This window comes from Rhinoderma darwinii, chromosome 6 (assembly GCF_050947455.1).
Source record: "Rhinoderma darwinii isolate aRhiDar2 chromosome 6, aRhiDar2.hap1, whole genome shotgun sequence".
NCBI classification, from domain to species: domain Eukaryota; kingdom Metazoa; phylum Chordata; class Amphibia; order Anura; family Rhinodermatidae; genus Rhinoderma; species Rhinoderma darwinii.
The window spans coordinates 40,492,524-40,499,569 of NC_134692.1; the positions used below are offsets into that span (position 1 = coordinate 40,492,524).

Sequence of the window (7,046 nt, forward strand, 5' to 3'; positions counted from 1 at the left end):
GGAACTGCCGTTTTCCACTTGCGGGGGATAACCGATTTGGCAGCCTGAAGGAGCTGCCTAATTAGGGAGCCTTTGTAAATGGGTAGTGGCATAGGGAACATAACTAAAAGAGCCGCCTCAGGAGAACTAGGGACCAAGACCCCAGTGACTTCCAGTATAATTTTAAGAACCGACTCCCAAAAACTCTGCAAGTAAGGGCAACTCCACCAAATATGAGACATGGATCACCCCAATGCCCCACAGCGCCAACGTGTGTCAGGTACTGACGGGTACCATTTATGTAGGGCAGAAGGGACCCGGTACCACCTAGAGATAATTTTGTAGCTGGTTTCCTGAGCTTGTATGGCTATCGAGGCTTTCTGGGACATGTAGAAAGAGCGCCTCCATTGTGCGTCAGCAAATGTCATGTTCAATTCTGTCTCCCAAGCCTTGCAGAAGGATGGGAGATGAGGGGATTGCTGGGAGAGGAGTAATTTATAGAGTGTTGAGATGGCATGTGCTGGGGACAGGGTGGAAACACACAAGCGTTCAAAGTCAGTAAGCGGTTGGTGAAGGTGGGCCTGGTGCTTAGTAGCACTATAAAAATGTTGCAACTGGGAGTACGCAAATATGTGACGCGTTGAAGGCATTTCAGCTGGGCAGATAGTGGTTAATGGGAGCAAGGAAGAGTCGGATAGGACCTAAGTGAAGTACATGGGATTGGTGGAAGACCTACCCTGGAAGGAGGGACGCGCCTCCCCAGCAGGAAATGCTGGGTTATCAGTAATAGGGGTCAGTGGTCCCAGTAGTTCCACTAGCAAGCCCCTATCCCAGAGGAACGCAGCACCAGGAGGGTATGGAAAACAACAAAGGAGGCAGGTCTCTGTCTGTTCCCAGGCAGGGTCCATGGCAAAGTAGATAGGGTACGGGTACAGAGCTGTTGGGCTAAGTGAACCCAGAGTTTAGAGTCATGATTATAAAAGAAGTGGAAGACACGAGCATGAGTCGACGCCATATAATAAAGACGACAGTCTGGCAGACCAACCCCACCCGCGTCCCTGGAGCAAGTAAGAATTGTCCTACTCAGGCGGGGACGACCCGTTGGCCAGATGAAAGACCCAAAACACTGTTGGAGATGTAGCCAATAAGAGGATGGGATGGAGATAGGGATCGTCTGCAGGAGGTACAACAATCCGGGGAGGAGTGACATTTTAATAATATTAATACGGCCAAACCAGGAGAATTCCCTTTTATGCGACAAGGCGAGATCTGTGCGAAATTTGCCTAGTAAAGGGGCAAAATTATTAGTAAATAGTTGGGAGAGGTCAGAGCTCAGGCGCACGCCTAAATAAGTTATACCCCTAGAAGGCCAGGAAAAAGGGAAATTACTTTTGAGGAGTGATAGTGTCGAGGGTGTGAGGGACACATTCAAAGCCTCAGACTTGGAGAAGTTGATCTTAAAGTTGGACCATGATCCAAAACGGGACAGCTCAGACATCAACGTTGGAAGAGATACATGTGGGTTCGTAAGATAAACCAACAAGTCATCAGCAAATGCAGAACACTTGTATTCCGTTCCACCTATGAGGATACCCTTAATATCCGAGCTGTTCCGGATGGAGGCCATGAGATGTTCCATGACGAGGACATATAACAATGGGGATAGAGGGCAACCCTGCCTGGTACCATTGTGAATAGCAAAGGGCACAGAGAGGGAGCCATTTATTTTTAATTGGGCAGATGGGGAATGATAGAGGGCCATAATTTTACTCATAAGAGAAGGTCCCAGGCCTATATGTTGAAGAGTTTGGTGAGGAGAGGGCCAGGATATCCTATCAAACGCCTTTTCGGCATCCAGAGACAGGATCATGAGATGGATGTGATGGGACTGGGCATGATGAATGATATCTAAGGTTTTCAGGATATTATCACGCGCCTCCCGGCTAGGCAGAAAGCCCACCTGATCTGGATGGACTAAATGGGGAAGATGTTTATTTAATCTGTTAGCAATCAATTTGGCATAGATTTTTAAGTCTACATTGAGCAAGGAGATTGGGCGATAGCTGGAGCAGAGCTGAGGGTTCCATCTCCTCAGACATCGCACTAGATAAAGGCTTGAAAGGAGTGGGGAGAGAGGCTCGGTCCGGGGAAAAAGAGCCAGCGGAGGGTCGAAGGTTATATAGATCTGAGTAAAAGGTATGAAAGCAATCCGCAATCTCGGGGGTAGCGTGGATCACATGACCAGAAGGGGATTTAATATTTGGTATATGGGATTGGGCCAACTGAGCCTTTAACGCTCAGGCTAACATGCGTCCGCTTTTGTTACCAAACTCGTAAAACTTACTCCTACATACTTGGAGGGCACGCTGTTGGGCCGAGTCTAACAGACGTCTGGCCTCTTGGCGGGTACTCTGTAACTCCCGTAAGAGAGGAAGAGAAAGCGCACGTTTGTGAGCCAGTTCGAGGGAGCTGATTTTTTGGAGAGAAAGTTTCAGGGAGTGGACCCGTTCTCTCTTAAGGCGTGCTCCAAGTTTTATGAGGACACCACAGAGCACAAATTTGAGAGCCTCCCACCGCACCATAGGAGAAGTAGTATCACTGGCGTGATCGGACTTGAAGTTCTCAACCGTTTGCAACAGCTCAGCACCACAGACCCCATCAAGGAGCAGGGACTCGTTAAGTCTCCAGGACCAGGGACGTTTAGTGAGAAAAGGAAGGTGTAAGGTACAAAACACTTGGGCATGATACGACCATAATATATTGCCTATGGACGTGGAAACAGCCGAGTGGAGGGCATGATATTGAAGGAGGATTTAGTCTAAGCGACTGTAGGTGCCATGCGGATTAGAGTAAAAGCTATAGTCTTTATCAGAGGGATGTTGAAGGCGCCAAACATCACAGAGTTGAATCTGTGAAAGTGTGCGTCACACCCGTCTGATAGCACCATAGGCGACACCGAAGCGAGCAGTAGAATTATCTAGAGTCGGGTCCAAGGTAAGATTAAAGGCTCCGCATAACACCACAGTCCCCCGGACAACCGGGAGGTCAGTGTCTATGAGATGAAGAAGGAAAGGGACCTGACCGGTATTAGGGGCATAGGCATTGATCACAGTGAACTCACGCCCATCAATGTTTAAAACTAGGATGATATATCTAGCTTCAGTATCAGTGACAATATTGATGACCTGACGAGTAAGGGATTTATGAAGAGCTATGGCAACTCCACAGGATCTGGAACGGGAATTGTTACTAAAATGCCAGTGAGTGTAAAATTTATGTCTAATAGCAGGGGAGTGACCCTCCTTAAAGTGTGTTTCCTGAAAACATGCAATATGTACCTTACGCTTATCAAAGTGGTGCAGGATTTGCGCTCTCTTCTCAGGCGTATTCAACCCCTTCACATTGAAGGAGGCTACAGTGAGGTCAGCCATGGACGTATGCAGAACTACACTCTGAAACGTTTCGGAAAGAACAGCAGAGGTAGGAGTCCAGGATCACCAGAAGGAAGAGTAAGAGACGAGGGGGTACGGTCCAGGGAAAGAAAACACAGCATGAGAGAAAAACAACAACAAAAAAGGTAGTAGCGTAGAGACTGCTGCAGGAGCTAAGCACAAACATGTGAAGGACCAAAAAGCGACTGCGTCCTGGAATGGTCCAGTACCTACAGGGGGAAGGTGACAGCTACGCATGAGAGCGAAAGTAGAAAATAGAGGGGAAGGCAAATGGTAAATGGTAGCAGCACTGAGTACAATATCTAAGGCAAAAAACAAACCAGACATCTCACAATATGCAAGAACAAAAGAGAGCTTCCAGGAACTTGAAGAGTCACGCAAACTAAATCCTGGAGTAGACGAACAGGGCTCCAAGCAGCGCAAGACCTCAAGCTGAACGGGCAGTTTCCTCTGTCTGTGCAGGTTCCCGGAAGCGTCCACGACCGGACCGTCTTCTGGGACCCCTCGGGGGATGACCTCTTATAGAATCCAGGTGTAAAGAAGAAGGGCGTCCCATTTGGAGTCTTCTGCCCGCTGAAGACAACAACGAGAGCCACTCTTGGAGGGAGATGTGAGGAAGGCGTAGATCCCGGAGGAAATCAGGCAAGTCATTGGGAGATCTCAGCGTATAGGTGCAACCCTCGCATCTGACCATTAATGCAAAGGGGAAGCCCCATCTATAGAGGATGCCTCGTTTTCGAAGAACCTGCAAAAGGGGTTTGAGAGCTGCTCTTTGTGCCAGAGTATGCTGAGACAGATCCGGTAGTATACGTATCTGCGTCCCTTGATAAAAAAAAAATGGTGGGTTGTTGTCTGTTTTTTTGCAGAATAGCATCTTTAATGGCGTAGAAATGTATCCGGCAAATTACATCTCTGGGCCGCTGGTCATCAAGGCTCTGTGGACAGAGGGCTCTATGAGCACGATCAATTTCAAGAGGTATTCGGTGGACGACACAATAAGTTATTGAAGGTAGTGGACAATGTGGAGAAAAGATCGGATGCAGGTAAAGATTCAGGAAGTCCCCGAATATGTATGTTGTTCCTCCGATTACGATTCTCAATGTCGTCCAGGTGTTATTGCAGAGTAAATAATTGAGCAGAATGATGCTGCAGAGTGGACTGCATAGTGGCAAGTGCCCTAGTGGGCAGCGTTTGGACCATCTGACGAATGTCCAAAAGAGTTGCCGGTCTATCCTCACAACCCGGTACAGATGAGGGGTGGGTATGACTTAAGCTGAAAACAACCGGAACATCACCCGGATTGCGAGCGGAGTCTAGAGCATGGTGGCTGGAAGAGAGGATGGCGGAGCCCTGGCTGCGGGCACGGGAGAGAGGTAAGGGCTGAAGAGGCGAGGGAGACCCCTGAGGCAACGAGGATGGGGAGGCCTGCTGTACATGTGGGGGGCTACCTCAAGAGGAGCCAGAAGACCATATGGGCTAGGGTATTGGTGAGGCTGGGGGAGTATGTGGGCCCGAGCAGCAGGTAGGGGAACATGAGGGCCTTGACTCCCGTACTCACAGTTCAGATCGAGCAGCGGAGAGGATGCATCCTGTAGAGGAATGGCCCAAGGACAAGGCCGATGCAGAGGCTCAGAGACAGCGGGCCAGGAGTCCTCCAACGCAGGTGGGCCTGGGCTGTGTGTAGCCATATCCTTGGCAGGAAGAAGGACCGCAGGTCTGAGAGGCGACGCCGAGCGGGATGCACCCACTTCCAGTCTCTTCATCTCTGGCAGCAAGTGTCGGCGGCCATTTTGGAAGGCCGCGTGTGAGGTATGGGGCAGAGCGTCATCCTCGGCGGTGTCCCCGGAGAAAGCAGCAGAGTGTCGGGGGATACCCACAGATGAGACCTCCCCAGCAGGTGAGGCCGGCCGGGACCTCGTCGCGGCACATGCAAGGCCAGGATCCTCCAGAGAAAGGTTATGGTGGCCATCTTGGGACGCATCCACACGTGGAGTCCGGGATCCAGCACCCTCCGCGCCCCCAGCACGGAGCGAGCAGTCAAGGGTCCCCTGCGACGGTCCTGGAGAAGGTAGGGAGACATCCATGGATAGTGGGACAGTGCCCCCGGAGCACAGGGGCAGTCCAGGTGTCAGGGCCAGGCAGCCATCTTGTCCCCGGGCCTCAGGCCGGAGCGAGCCCCGCAGCTGTATGGGGGACTGCCTCCCGAAATATGCCCCAATGTCACTCTGAGGGGATGAGGAATGAGCAGAAGAAGCAGTCTTTCCTTTTTTGTTGGCCTTCCCCATCTTAAAAGCTGGATGACAGCTGATGTTGGTGAAGCTGGTGGAGGAGCTCAGGGGAGCACGTCTTCACCCATCCATAGCTGGCCACGCCCCCATCTATAATAGTTTTGTAGATCTATCATAATTTGTCCATTTCATTAAACTATTTACTTTACTGACATTTTTGGATTGGTACAGTAGCCTTTCAAAACATTACATGTCTGTCACAAAGATATTGCTTGCTAAAAATTCAGCAACCCAGGGGAGTGTGTGTTGAGAGGATGGGAATTGTAGTACACAGCTGGCTGTTCCTAGGGACTCTACCTTCTCCTCCACCACTCCTCTTGGGCTGGTACACTGATAGGGGGCTGCACTGATAATGATTCAATATAGTGTCTTTGGCCGATGTTGTGAGTGGGGTGCCCGTGATGGTGTAGTGGAGGGACCGGAGGACACGGATGGATGGTACAACTTACGTTTACTGCAGAATCCGAATATGTACAATACATCCAAGATGGAGGCACAGTTCTCGTGGTCCACTTCAACCAATAGGGAAATGAAGGTGACTAGTTGGTTACCGTTTCTCTTATCCAGCAATACCTTGACAGAGATTCCACAATTTCCAGCAGCAGTCGTATAGTTACATGAATTCACTTTTGCAGTGATTTTGGTTAAATAGAGTGACCTGATAGACAGTTAGATTCTATTGCAGCGTGGGGTAGAATGCTAGACAACGCCGCACGTGCTCTGAAGCCCGGCAACGGTTACACTTCTCTTCAGAGGCAGAACACACAGCTTAGGAGCTGAAGCAATATTGCTGTGGAGTTATGGTGAAAGCCGGTATTCAGATGGATAATTCTCAGTTTCTTGTCTGCATTGAGGCTGTGGTAGGCCCAGCTAACAGGGCTGAGGCCTATCGCCTTCTGGAAGGTGTAACATCGTCTAGACACCCTAGAATCACGTCCTCTGCTTCGAGCAGGCAGGGCTCAATTCACTAACTGTTTTCTGTGAGAACTCTATGGTTAAAGCAGGCTCCACTTCCTTCCAAACACATCAAAGATGCACAATGCTCCCCCTAGTGGCTCCCAACTAGAACCGTCACATCCTATTTGCATGGTGAACAGCAGATAATGTGGAGAATAAGGCCCCATGCACACGACTGTGCCCACAATCACGACCGTGCGGTGCATGACACAAGGATTCAAAGAACACTATGGAGAGATTCCCTGGGTCATGCGCCACCCCCTCAAGGCTTGCACTGAGCATCATGGCCATTGCAGTGGGATGCTGGCTGTATATTACAGTAGACACCCGCTGTTGATAGCATGGGCACAACTCCTGTACCCACACCATC

General features: G+C 50.0%; 1 long non-coding RNA gene across 1 annotated transcript in view; it reads right to left on the reverse strand.

Annotated features, from left to right (window-relative positions):
• Positions 1 to 6,690, reverse strand: part of LOC142656269 (uncharacterized) — a 30,312-nt gene extending 23,622 nt beyond the window's left edge. Inside the window, exon 1 of the long non-coding RNA XR_012849641.1 lies at positions 6,169 to 6,690. This is a non-coding gene — a long non-coding RNA (uncharacterized LOC142656269). The remainder of the gene's footprint in view (positions 1 to 6,168) is intronic.
• Between the last annotated feature and the right edge of the window lie 356 nt (positions 6,691 to 7,046).